The sequence below is a fragment of the Ruditapes philippinarum genome, unplaced genomic scaffold (genome assembly GCF_026571515.1).
Source record: "Ruditapes philippinarum isolate M1 unplaced genomic scaffold, ASM2657151v2 ctg3185_1_1_1_1, whole genome shotgun sequence".
Taxonomy (NCBI): Eukaryota; Metazoa; Mollusca; class Bivalvia; order Venerida; family Veneridae; genus Ruditapes; species Ruditapes philippinarum.
Genome location: NW_026858894.1, coordinates 151,241 through 166,323, shown reverse-complemented (window position 1 = coordinate 166,323; position 15,083 = coordinate 151,241). Strand labels below are relative to the sequence as shown.

The 15,083-nt window shown below is 29.4% G+C and overlaps 1 long non-coding RNA gene across 1 annotated transcript; it reads right to left on the bottom strand.

The window, feature by feature from the left end:
- Positions 1 to 10,821: 10,821 nt before the first annotated feature.
- LOC132754591 (uncharacterized) lies at positions 10,822 to 14,849 on the bottom strand. Its single transcript, XR_009629101.1, has 4 exons — positions 14,479 to 14,849; positions 14,148 to 14,295; positions 13,796 to 13,946; positions 10,822 to 13,599 (listed from the first exon to the last, which is right to left on the bottom strand). It is a non-coding gene; the product is annotated as an uncharacterized LOC132754591 (long non-coding RNA).
- Between the last annotated feature and the right edge of the window lie 234 nt (positions 14,850 to 15,083).

The following is a 15,083-nucleotide window of genomic DNA, read 5'->3' as shown; positions in this document are numbered from 1 at the left end:
CCTGACAATATAATTGTTCCAACTCCAGTGATAACAACAACAATCGTATCTAAATCAGCCAGCTAACTAGGAAAGTAACAGTTAAAAATGATTTCTGAAGAATGTAAGTAATATAGTTTAGCTTTTATACGTTTTATAAGTGAATTTATATTTTGCATTAGTATTTGTTTCATCGTATTATGATTCTTTTATATATATTTCTCAAAGTTTGACAATCACATAATTTCGGATAACTATATTCGGATATGTGTATGAACTATTTGGAGTATCGAACATTGTTGTTGTTTAATTGTTAATACTATTATTTTGTCCATTTCAGGTAAGACTTACTTATATTATTAGACGTTGTCCTTACAGAAATGTTGTCTCTTAGAACTTGAGACTGCAGTTAGCAGAACCTCCACAAAACTATCAACAACATCAAGTCTGTGGGGGAAATTTTGACTTGCCATCAGTTTCAGATAAATCATTGTTTCATGTCTTAAAATATTCACAGAAGATTTAGATATTTAACATTCCAATAGGATCGGAATACCACTATCTTGTCCAAACATAGATTTTAAGTTTGCATGTGAGTTTCAGTGTTCTCCGGGTCATCAATGATTATATTAATAGATAATAGCAGAATTCTTAAAACACAATACGGCATGATCTAAAATGTTGCCGGCTCGGTTTGATTTAGCCTGTTCATGGACGATATTATTAGAGTGTCCAGTATCTACGTTTTGCGACAAACACCAAAATGGAGATCGCAAAATTCACTGGATGTAAAATCTTGAAAACGACGATTTTGCAATCTTGAAAGATTGTTAAGAACTTGAGTAGAAATGTTTTCATACGCTGATATTAAACCACAAACAATACTTGAGACTTTGAGAGGCGGTATAAATGCATGTGGTATTGACTTTAATTGTGTGAACTAAAAAAAAAGTGTTCTTGGTAATATAATTTGGATATGTATTCATTTAATCACAATATTAGAGATGGTTACAATGATTTCATTTTTCATAATGGTACAAAATATGTCAGTTTGTTTTAGCAAGTTCATTGATTAAAAATGTTGTGAAATGTTTGTTTTCCTTTTTTTATGGCATACTTTTATATTGTCATTATCGAGAAAGGCCCAAGTTGGAGATCACGTGAATGAATTTACACTTTGACATAGTAATTTACAAAGATAAAGTGATTCAGTGTCAGCGTTTCAACCACTCTGGCTGAAAATGTTCTTTAGAATATAAAAATCTACTAATATTCTATAGTAAAATTATTACTCTTAAAAAATGCTAACTCAAAAAGTTTGTCATATCTCTGCAAACTCAATTTTAGAGTAATTTTTGTATCTAAAAATAAACATTTTTGGTCTATCTCCAAATATTTTTTTTTATTTTTTCAATTACTGCAAATTATAAAGGTATATAACAAAGTGCTTTCATCACATGTTGACATAAATAATACCAATCCAGAAGTCCACACTGTTAGAAGTTATTAAATAAAAGTTACAAAGTCTTGAACCTTTAACCCCTTTTTCCCAAAAAAGAGGAAATTGTAGATACACCATTTTTAGAATAGGGCGACGATGTGTTACTTTATCAGAGCTAAGCGAAATAAGTAATTTGTTTACTTGACAGTTATTGAAAATATTACATGAATGAACGATGTTCACGTCAATCATCTCTATTAACAATTGATTTGTTTTAAAGTTTTTGCTAACTTTAAGGTGGTAATCCGTCAATAATCTTACGGGATTAAACTCAGACCTTCGGCCTGCAAACCAATAAACACAATGCACTTCATCACTGAGCCATATAAGCCATTCCTTGACGCAGTTGTCAGAGTGTATTAGTATAATTATTGAGGTGGCATTAGATGTAGCTTGAAAGCTAAGACAAATATTAGATAAGAAAAAGAATGAAAATATATACTAAAATAACTTTTTATTGTTCATCATTTTAATTAAATATTATTCAGTTAATAATTGGGATGGAAGAGAGGTTTAAATTGTACTTTTTATATACTTGATTATTTTTCAACCTAATTAACAAAAAATAGCATCGTTATTATTATTATTATTTTTTTAATGAATTATGTTTCAGTGTTTTTAACTTTATAATTTAGTACCCCAATTATCATCATCATAATAACAACATCCTTTGGTAACTTTATCCAATTACTGATTTTATTATGACAATGGGCATGTTATGTTTATTGGTTTGCAAGATGACTTCGTCAGTTCTATTCTTTATTATGTTTGCAACTGTTCATTATAATTAGTTAAAAAATATGGCAAGGAAGATGAAGATGACGGAAGAACAGGTCAATATGTACGAATGAAAAAATAATTTTGAAGATTTACTCGAAACTAACAGATTTAAACTAAAGGCGATGAAAAAATTGACTTTTTATTGTTTCTTTCTGACAATAATACAATATGTAAGGCAAGCTTAAACATCAAAGTTAAATTTATGCACCTCGAACTCACTTTTTTAAAGATGAAAATTACCATTTTTGACGAGTGCTTTTTCGGTATACCGGTATACAAAAGTTTTCAAACAAATTCCGTCCGTAACAATTCCTCAGATGTCCAATGCTTCGACATTTGGACTTTTTAATGTCTACATTGTATGATACTGGTACATTGTTTCGAGTTTCCTTCATTATATATTCCTATTGTCACTCTATCATAAAAATTCGTAAAACTAAAGAAAATAATTTTAACTTATAGTTCACTTGCGTACTCATATACAAATTGCAAACTTGAAGTGAGGATTGCTTCACATTTATAATGATTCGAGAATAAATACATCTGCTAAACAAAATAAACGTAAATTTTAGTTTTTTTTCCGGGGGTTTTTTTGGTAAAACCTAAATAATTAAAACAATTTCGTTTTGGGTTTTATATTTTTGAAAAAGAATTCTAAAAGGTTGTTGCTTACCCTTTTCTTTTTAATTCGGAATTTTTAAGTGTGGGGGGCAAAAAAGGATAATGATGGGGTAAAAAAAAATAAATTTATAATTTCTGTTAAAAAAATTTTTTCATTGCGGGAAAGTTGTTATTGCGTAAAATTAAAAATTGATAATTTCTTTTCGTCTTAAAAAATTTTTGATATTTTTTTAAATATCCCGAAAAATTAAATTTTGAAAGCCATTTATTGATTAAAACTCCCATTGTTTTTTTCAAAAAAATGCAAATGTTTAAAATTTTAAATTTGAAAAAATTTTTAAATTTGAAATAAAAAAAAAATTTTGCGGAAAATTTTAAAATGTCTCAAAATTAACTTTTTGATACATTTTTAATAATAAAAAAAAGCCAATTTTTTTAAATGGGTGAATAAAAGGGTTTTAAAAGAAATTCATCCCATTTTTTGGGTGGGCCCATTCGAACAATGAGCATCTGTATTTTTCCCCTTACTAATGCTTTTTTTATGACGAAAAGAAATAAAAAATTTTTTTTTTTTAGTCTATATTTTTGTTCTGTTGGCAGTACAGTTAAAATTATTTTCTTTAAATTGGCTGAAAGCATTAGTATTTAAATATCAAACCTTGCTTTAAATAATCTACTAATAACATGATAACTACACATACAATTCAACAAAACAGTAAAGTTTACACAATCAACGCAAGAATATTAGATCTAATGCATCAATAATCAACATCATAGAATAGGCAAATCATACATAGGAAACGTGCGAACATGAAAAAGTGATATTTTAATAGTTCTCTTTAAGAATATAGTTTTTTAACTGTTTTAAATATACTGCTTTCATTGTCGAAACAATAACACTGTTAATTTTACTTCGCATACCTGAATCATAAATATCAAACAAATCTACTTCCATTGCCTGATTAGGAAACTGTCGTTTTTTTCCTTCTCTACATATTTTACTAAAGGTACATAAAAAACACTTAAATGTAATATTTACGCCTATAAAATTTGCTAAATGATACACCTCTCGGAACCGATCTTTTAATCTTAAATATTTTTCGTAAAAAAAAGTATATGTAACTGGTTTCTTATAGGAATTTATCCAAAAATCGTCGTTTCTTTCCAACGTATTGTTCCGTGTTCAACAAATTGCTTCCATCCTGAAATATTGATATACAAAAAAATTGTGATTTGATTTCTTTTTTATTTCGACAAGTCAACATAAATAACTTATATTCTACTTATCCAAACATAAAATAAACAAATGAAGCACTAAATTCTTCAAATAGGAAACAGTATAATTTCTTGTATAAAGAGTTACGATACCTCATCTAAATAAACACTAGGTTTAGAAAAAGATCAAAAATAAAATAATCTTCATCACATCCTTACAACTAACAATTTATGTCTTTATGAAATGTATGCCCCTTAAATGTACGACATTTAGAAATTTAAAACAATTACAAAAGGGAACGTTTCCCCATTTTAACAATTTCAAATTGGATATTTTAAACATAATAAAAAATTAAAAATGTTTGTTTAATTTTTTCGTTTCGTGTATTTGTACCTGTGTCCAAACGTTTAACTTTATTAAAATAAGACCTTATTTTTTGAAAACTATGTCCATATTATTATTTGATTTTATTTTCCAAACAATTTTTTTTTTTTTTTTACAAACAATCATGTTCAGTAGAATAAAAATTTTCTATATATTTTGAAATCCTACTTGCCAATGTTTCAACATTGGAAAGGTAAACGCAATGTTGTGCGTTTAATTTTCTTGTCGTTCGTTTCTTTTTTTAACAAATATAAACCCCTATAATTTTAAAAGTAACTTATTACTTACTTTCCTCCGAAGTAAGTTGCCATTAAAATCAAGGTTTTGTGTCCCTTGCAACTTATTACTTCTGTTATATTCGGCTAACATAGCTTTATACGGATTTCGGATTATGTAAATCGCTTTAAAGTAAGTTTAGATTTTTACATTCAAATTCTTACAATCATCGCCCCCAGCTTTAAATTTTGTTGCATGAGTTTTTGATAACAACTGAAAAGCCGCTTGATGAGCATTGTGTTTGAAATATGGTTTGTTGCAACTAATATGCCTACAAGAAAAACAAAGACATTCTTTTAAGTTAATGAATTCTTAATAAGCAATGCCAAATATATTTGCTTCATTTTAGTATGTTAAATACATTTTTGCTATGACAATCGAATTGTCAGCATATGTGCACTGGTGTTTTAGGAAAACTTTATTGTGATTGAATTATTCTGCAAAACAGGATATGACTATGAAACCTATCAGCTGTTAATATTTTGCACATATACATAAACAGAATTGTAGTGTTAAGTTTCCACGGTCCAAAATATCATATATGGGAATATAGTGTAACTGGTCTTGCGCTTTTCTGTCCGCTATTCATGTGTGCCATTTATTAAACACTATTTCGCAATGAGATTAAATTAGAAATATATAATACCTGTTAATGATTCAATATCCTTCTTGTCATAGTATTTCCTGAGCCAGGAAAAACTAGCAGGGCGACAAGTGGCTTTTTTATTCTCCATTAAACTGCTGTTTACTGGACATCCTAGAATAGCAGCAAACCCTTTATTTTGAAATGATCCTATAAAATGATGTTTTTGGTCACACACAGTCAATAGTTTATTTAAACGTAGTTTGTTACCTGATATTTTCAAGGTATTATGTATTCGCAATTTTCGCATTTAATTTTGTTTTAAACTAAGTTCCTGTTGAAAGCCGACATGTTTTTTTTCTTAAGGAAATGAAAAGTAAATTAGACAGAACTATTGAGCTTATAAGTAGCACAAATACATAATGACGGTAATGCTGTGCTTGCATTACTATTTCGAAGCGTTTAACATTTATACAACTTTCTTTCCGATTAAATACTAATTCCTCTCTTATTCAAGTCAACCAAACAAAAAAATATCAAATATTAATCGAGATATGACATTTATCATTTGCTGTCATTATTGGCGACGCCGGTGAACGGCGTCGTCTCTTATGGAATGCTTTTTATTTTTGCCTATGGAAGGAGCTGTTATTATAAGCAGTTAATGTCATGTTGTGTTAATTAGTTTTATTTTGATTAGTAAAAATCAAGTAAAAAAAATATGTTGTTATATTTGTATTTAATAACTTTATGTAAAAAGCATGTGCATTGTGGTATTATTTTCACAAAATTGCAGGCTCAGTTTAACAGCTTGTCCCTTAGCTTTATTGGCAATACTAAAACCCGGATTTCGAATATCGTTGTGGTCTACATTGATGCCGTATTTTTTTCATTCATTTATATTTTTTCAAAAGTTTCTTACAAGATGAACGTTAACCTGCAAATAAGTATTAAGATTGATAATGGAACTGTTGTAAACGATTATCCTATTGATTTTATCCATATTACGTTTATCTATTGCACAGAATGATTGTTTTTTACAAAGTGTACCAGTATCCGGATGTTGAAAGCTATCCGACTTTCTGCAATTACTGCTGTCACATGGCCATCTAACTTTTTATGAATACTTTACCATTAATTTGCATGGCTTAATAAAACTGAGCTTGCAACATTTCATAATTTTGCTGTTTAGTGTGTTCTTTTGGGTTTCAGGTTTTCTCTATTTTAAGGGGAAGTAACTCATGTTTACTAAATTATTTGTTCTTTTTATGTCTTAGGTATTATTTACTATTTTTGTTGTATAAAATTTACCAGTTGTAAGGTCATCAAAGGCCCAGGGCAGTGAATATTAATAGATTTTTTACTGGCTTTATATAACGTATAGACTGGATTTTTCTAGTTTGTTCAGTTAGTACATACCTACAGGTATTCTGCTACAGGAATCTTCTGATCACTATGTGAAACTAATTATTATTTTCTATGTGTTTGTATATAAACTGTTAATAAAATAACTATTGGTAAAAATGAAAGTTGGAAAATTAAAGCTATACATATAGGTGCTCATGTCCATATATTGCAACAGAGAGGATAACATCCTGAAGTTATCAATTTTAAACACTTGATATACAATGTATATGCAGTTAGTTCTATAGAAAAGGCTAATGGAACAATATTTGTTACTGTAAGAGATATGCAATTAATGTTTAGACACTGCACCAACTCAATCTTTATTATATGATATAGACTATTTGAGATTTTTTTTTTACTTTTATACTATACATTATATCTTAGCCTAGGTGTTGTGGTTTATCTTCTGAACTTGTGAGAATTTGGCTGGTTAAATAATGACCTATCCGGATTTGAGGGTTAATTAGTGAACCATTACTAGTGATGGCAAAGGGGTTTTCCTGGTGGCAATTCTAAGCCGAACAGTTGCATGGCAATTAAATAGATATATATTCCACACTCTTTGTGCTAGTAGGTCAGTTACTGGCCTTTAAGGAAAGAAAATGTCCTTAAATTTTTGGATCAAGGCAAAATATAGATTCATAAAGTCTTCAAAAAATATATTCTGAATTGGGTTATTCAATTTTTTTTCTAAATGTGCATAGTTTGAAAAGGACAGCTTCTGTTTATCTATTTTGTAATGGAGGGACACCCCAGTCTCAACCTCCAGGTCTCCAGAGTCAACCCAACTACAGACTTTTCATTTTAGAGTAGATGTTAGCTTGCACTTGAATAAGTCTGTGCCACTAAATTTTTATAGTGGGTTGATTTGTGCCACATGAAAACCAACAAAGTACAAAAAGTAACCGGGCGCCAGATGAAAACATGAAAATAAAATCTACCACAAAGTGGTTCATTTGTTGTATTTTCAAGTTTTCGCCTGGTGCCCCCTGATGCAAAATACAAATCAGCCTCCATAAAATTTCTTATCAAAGAAAAAAGGTTAGTTTTTTATCTACAAAAAATAGATATTGTACATGTATTAGAACAATACTTGTATTATTACAGATGTTCACTTTCAAATTGACCTGTTATAAATAATGGCACAACCAATAAATGTATAAGCCGTTTTTCAGTAAAAATAATTATACAATATATAATTTGTTATTTTGATTAAGACTATGAGTATGTAAGTTTTTTCTTATTTGTTTAATTAAGAATTTATCTACATGTTAATTAAAAAATCTAAAAGTCAAGCTGAAAGTTTTACTCATTCTGTGACTGCATATAACCCTGAGTTTAATTCTTTATGCTCTGTAAACTACCTGTTAATTAAAAAATCTAAAAGTATCTGTCATGGTTAAGAACTGTTCACTATTTAGGGGAGAAAATGTGTAAGCGGCCAGATAGCTCAATCGCTACAGCCGCGGTACATTATTCTGTGGGTCACAGATTCGAGTTCAGGTCAAGCTGAAAGTTTTTCTAATTCATTCTGTGACTGCATATAACCCTGCGTTTAATTCTTTATGCTCTGTAAACATCAGGAATTCAAGGACACAAATCAATATAGTGGAGAAAGATGTTGTGGTTTAGAAACTGTTAAATATATTAAAGAGAAAATGTGTAGCCGGCGGATGGCTCAGTTTGATCTTCTGACAGTCATAGGGTTCGAGTCATGGTCAATCAGTTTCAGTCAGGGTTTAGAAGTCTGCAAGCCTAAACATAAGCTTTTAATTATTATGCTGATGACTCAGGTATCTTGTATCTGGTAAAAATATAATCGGAAGAAATTTCTCTCTTATTAGTAGATTTGTTTATTGACAAAAAATTGTCTTTGGGCATCTTGGCAAGACAGGGTCTAATCCTTTTTGGTTTAAGTTTCAACTTAACTGGGCCTAGCCTCAGGTCAGCACATGTAATGGTTACTGCTATAAAAGTACAACATCTTTTGTTAAGTATTTAGGTGCAAAAGTTGATCAAATTTGTTTGGCGTCGCCTTTGATGCTTTGCATCAATGCTTTTCTTGTTAATTCTTTTGTATTTTCCCAACCAATGATATTAAATAAAGCGCAGAAAACGAAGGCAGTTTTGACAGAATAGCTTGTTTCTCTTTGACTCATTTGTTTCTGTAATTACAATTTGCAGTTTGTTTGATTCTTGGTTTATTAAAAATGTCTTCTATATTGACTAAGATGTTTCTGTGAATGACAGTGTTCCTTACACAATATATAAGTTTTCTATCTTCCTCTTCATTTATGTCGGAAATTTATATCCAAACTTTTTGTTTATTTCAACTTCCAATGAAAATTAAAATTATAAGGTTGTAGGCCGGCAAATGTGAATAATTGACGGATGACAGTTTGTGGTAGGTAAAGAATTACCTGAAAATCTTTCATTCATGAAGTTTTTTTTTCAACATATTCAAAGTTTACAAATGTTATCATTCATTCCCACTTTGTTTAAGGTAGATATTGAAGCAATTTTTTATAAATTTTTAAAAAGATTTATTTTGGGATACATATCCCTTTAGTGTTTTTTTGTTTAAAAAATTTTATTTTTGGGGTTAAAAATTTTTTTTTTAGAAAACGACTTATTTTTTTGCATATCTTATAAACCCAAGCGTTTTGAGCCCGAAAATGGCAAATAAATTTGTGAAAATATTACTTATTTTTTGGGGTTAAGAAATTGTGCCCTTTTAGGATAATTTTTAAAAACGGTCGATCATGTGCACCATGATTTACCCAAAATTAGACCCCAAAACATAAAAAAAGTGAATGGAAAAGGGAAACCCAAAAAAAGGAAATAATTGTAAAAAAATCCCAAGCTTTTGACACATTCATTTTTTTTTATTTTTCAAAATGCCCTTTGTTCATAAACTTTTATATTAAATTTAATAACATTCAATCTAGACTATAGGTTGACTTATCTATAAATAAATCTGTTTTATTATTATATTGTTGTATGTTTTCTTTGCTTAATTGTTTATTAAACAAAGCTGCAAAAATCATTTCTTAGATCAATTAGTAGAATTCGAATATCTAATAATGCGTTAGATCCTTCGTCACTATTGATCCGAGATCCCATATTTTATATACATTATTTCATTTATTCTTTTTTTCTACTAGGAAATAAATAATATAATTCATCAATTGAAAATGTTTTTGTATTTTGCTTTGAATCTAAAAACAACATAAGTACCATAGGAAGGAATTATATAAATCTGTTGTCTTGACTTATTCTTTGTTTAATTCTTAAACATAAGGCCTTGTACATAAACATTTTACAAGACATGCTGAGTGATATAAACATTTCTTAGTCTTTGATGAATGTCAAAACGTTCTGTTTTGTTAAAGGTACTACTGAACCTTTTGGCATACATCAAAGGCGCAGAAATTAACGTTTATATCACTAAACGTGTTTTGTAAAATGTTTTAAGATATACAAAGCTTAATGTTTAAGAATTAAAGACGAATGAATTATTCCACTCATCATGCCAAGTAAACGATTTAAACATTGATCAACGGTCATGCTAGTCACAAGAATAAGTAAAACGTCACATGATTTGATTAAGACCCACAATCAATGGTTTGCCACTTAACATGCCAACTGAAACGTTTTGATATTGATTTGGATAGAGACATTTATGATTATCATTCAAAAAGAGAACAAATCGTTTGGACAATTATTCAAAACGCAAACCTTAATGAGTATATAAACTAAAATAGTGTGTGCAATATATGATAGTACATGATGTATTGATAGCTTTCGTTATTAGTTTAGGAAAAGTAATAAGCAATTAATTAACCTCATTTATACTGCCAAACATGATTAGAATCGGTGCCTTTGCACCAAATATTTGTTTATGCTAGCAATAAAATGCTATTGAGCTGAAAACATGTTCCAAATTAAAAAATGTCATGAACTTTATATACTTTTCTACAGTATCAAATACTATTTTACTCCTTGTAAATGAGTACAAACTAGTCGCATTCAGCCATAAATGAAAATAATAATAAAAATAATGATAATAATAATAATAATAATACTAAAAAATGCATTAAGCGCAATAAATGATAATATATTTAATTCAAGATTATTTAAAGTTAATCATTCAAGAAGTTAATTGACATCATACATATTGCAAAGCCCGCTTAGGATTGTTGTCGTTACACTAGACATTAATCTAGCCTAGCAACAACATGGAATTGGGCTGACAAAATATCCAAAATTAAGACACTGGCAAAACTATATACTCTTAAATATCTTTATTCACACCTTGTACTGTTTATCCAAAATCCTTGTTTTTGCAAGAAGTGTTTCTTTTTCATAGTCTGTATTTTTTCAATACATTCGATAAATCTAGTTTTATATTTTATAAATTTATATCGTTTTACAAGTAGATTATAACTATAATTTGAGATGGCTTGTATATGCCCCTCGTAGTTACCAGCACCTGTAGTTTGATTTACATGTGCTGTCAATTACGAGGGTTGTTCAAAAAGTAACAGGACTGGAGCTCTACTGTACACATTGTTTAATTTACATGCATAATTTTACAAGAAACAAACATCGGAATGTTCTCTGTATACAGTGAAATACAGCTTGCCGAGCTCTTTTGCCAATATCAGCCGAGCCTGATAAAATTGATATCAACATACAGTAGTATAGATTTATAGAATCAAGCTTTCAGTGACCGCAAATACAAAAGTATTCCAGTAAATCATATGTATTAATATTAAAAGGAATGAAAATCCCCTGTTTCTTCCTTTCCATGGCTCTATAGTCATTCTTTAAAATATTGTTTATACTTAAACACACATCGGATCTCAACAACATAAAACAGTGTTCGATACAAGTTAAAGGCACACAACTCCTTAACTCTTAAAAGTAGTAAGAATATAACCATTTCCTCAGTATTCTTGTTTGTTTTCATAAAAGGTCCCAAATGTTTACGAAGCTTCTTGGACAGTTTGAAAATGAAATAATAACTGAAGAAAAATAACGACAAATTAAGGACACGGGCAGATGTCAAAGGACAAATAATGACCATGAAAACATATTAGAACCATGCAATGAAAATAGCTATATCGACAAAAACAGTTTTAAACAAAGCTTTTCAAATCTTTAAACAAAATGACCTTTAGAATAGTATATCCACTCGCAATCATATGTTATAAAAATCTGAGATCAATTTTCGATATGGGTATGTCACACTTTAATCAAAAATTAATTTTATCCTGTCAATCTAATTTATTCCCAAAGCCTCGTCATTTCCTCATTTCACTGAATAAATAAAGTGCCGACTATCTTTAAACAGTTTTATGGATGTATGTCAGTACTTGCCTTTTTTACAGGAAATTCCAAGAACAATGTGTATTAAACCACTTAGTACGCCTAATTGTGTCTAGAAATTCAAAGCACAAAATTGTAAACAAAATTAAGATGCAATTAAAGCTGTGTTGTATAGTTCGGTCCAATAATTAAGTACATTCAATATTCATTCAAAATCGTACTGTATTGATATAACTTTGCAAAAGCTCTACATCTTCAGTTAAAAGATGTAGTTTATGTTCATAAAATGGTAAACTAAGTCTTTAATTTCATATAATATTGTTGTTTGTATGTTTTCAGATGGTCACTCCTATTTCCTTTATAAAAAAATGTGTCCATTGCTTTGATTTATTTAACAAATCCTACCGTTTTGTCCACTATCGCAAAATATATTTTTAATTGACTGTTCTGGACCATTATCTTTTGCAAACCCTTATCTATCAGTTCATATTTGTTGTTGTATTTAGAGTAGCGTTTGTTTTCAAGAAATTCCATATTTGGTGTAAACTGAATTAAAATGAATTTTCGTACGATATTCATATTTTGAAGGTTGTTTTTGTTAACTCCAACTTTCTTATTTCAATGTCTTTATCTTAAGACTAAGTGGGAATAAATTCACTGTACCAACCTTACATTGTTAGTCTGTTCAAAGATTGCAACTGCAACTATTCGAAAGCTACAAAAAATGCATGTTTGTATAATAATATATTATATTTTTTTTTGCATTTTTCTAACTTTTTCAACCGACATCGACACATATTCTTTTATAGAAACATTTGACATTAATACATGTATTACAAAACATGTATTACATTGAAATTCACATACCATTAAATGAATATGCCTTTAATATGATTATCAACTAACATGAGCCTCTAATTATTATTCATATTCAGGTCTTTTGTCTACTGATGATACTTCACAGAACCCAGATAAAGATGAAAAACTTGATTTGATGCGGTACAAATACTATAATTGTCAATGATAACTAAGTTAATACTGACGTGTACCATCGTTCACATATATAATTCGTTGCTTACTTTATAGCAAGGATGCAAAGTCAATAGATTACATGTGTAAACAGTTATTTCAGGTGTTTTTAAAATATCTTATCTTATCCTCACGTTGTCTTTGTAGATTTTATATAATACTCCTTCTGCTTTTATAAGTTGCATTCACTATGTGTTGATAAGATTTTCCTTTTCCTGACATATATAATCTATGCAAAAGCACATACAAACTAACAGATGCATATACTATTTTTTTTTGTTAAATTCACCGTTTGATCATTGGAAATCATTAATCAAACCCCATGTCTACCTGAAGAAGCTCATTTAACTTCTTATTGTGTGCTTTGTAAAAGTTAGATAAAAGTTCTTTAGTGTCTGGCAACAACTGACCATGTAGAGCGTACTGTTTTGTGTTAACCTTTTTTCATACCAAGAGCCAAAATTGCTGTTATTATTTCCTCCGTCGAATTTTCTGTAAAATGCAAAGATAGTAATGGTATTATCTTTCTTCATTTTGTTTTTTGCTGCTGCTGCTGCTGCTGTTGCTTTAATATCCAAATTTCAGTGAAAATTGAAAACAATTTATCTCTGATAAAAAGTTTTTAAGTTTAATCTTTAATTTTCCTCATACTTGCAATTAATAATATTGAAAAATTCGTTCTACGTACCGATTTCTAAAAACCTAAAGACATCTGCAACAACAGCTTGCATATTCGTAGAAAAGTTTTCTGTTTTTACGATATGCACTTGATCTCGTGGAAAGACACGAAAGTAATCTTCTACGTACACGTGGTATATTGAAACTTCAAGCCTTACTCCCTTGACAAAAAATGCATGATGTAAGACATTGAACAATCGTTTTTATTTATTAAACATACATGTATATCACCGGTCAATATTCAAAATTCTAAAAAAAGCTAATATTGTGTTGTATACACAATCACCTATTTTGAGAAGATGTGTGTGCAAAAACAATATAACATTATATTTCAATCTATGGTACTAAAGCATATAACTTACCTCGCTGACATAAAAATATGAGCAGTATCGGAGGCAATGCCTCTTTAAACAATACCAATGTGTCTGTATGGCGGCTTTGATCTTTGCGTGAAAATCACTAGCACTTTTTGTCTTCCCATTCCCAAAATGTAAGTACTCTGAATAAATTCTGAAACATAGAAATCTATTTTCCTACAACGTAAATGTTGTCTTTTACTATTAAATTGTTATCGTTTTTAGTTAAGGTTTTGTTATGTGGTTGTTATTTATTTAAATATATTATAAAAATGTTACTTCATTTGTTCTCGCACAATCCTGCACTTGTAGATTATATAAATTTAAAAAGATGAACCTTTTCACTGGATTCCTTAACAAGAATATGATCTTTGAGTTTGGGTTCAAATTATATATGACATTCGCAAGAGTAAACTGTGGGTTTGATCCCTTCTGACCAGTCAAATTTATTAACAATTTTGTGTTGTCCCAATACTAAAATCACCTTAAATATGACAAAATACACTGGAAAGAAACGGTTTAGTCAATTTAAATTTCTTTACTGAATAACAATCTTAATTCAAATAATTTATATGAAACCAATCAAAAATGCTACCATAACGTATTCATGTTTCTCACTGTTCATTTCAAAATGGGTTTTACAGTATAAAGAAGATTGTAAATGAAACACGTTGACTTTTAGATCACATGTCCGTCAGCCTACTGTATTTTTTTCGGAGAACTGCATTATGTTATAAAAGGGAATATCTAACTTACACAAACTGACGAAAATATATAGTGCAAACTTAGATGACACTAAAGACCAGACATAAACAGCGTTTCGAGAGACATTGTATAATAGATGCACAGTTTTCCACCAATATTCTTCAACCTAGCTAATGAGGTGAGACATTTTATATTGAATTGGAATACTGTGTACATTATATTTAGCCAATCCGAATC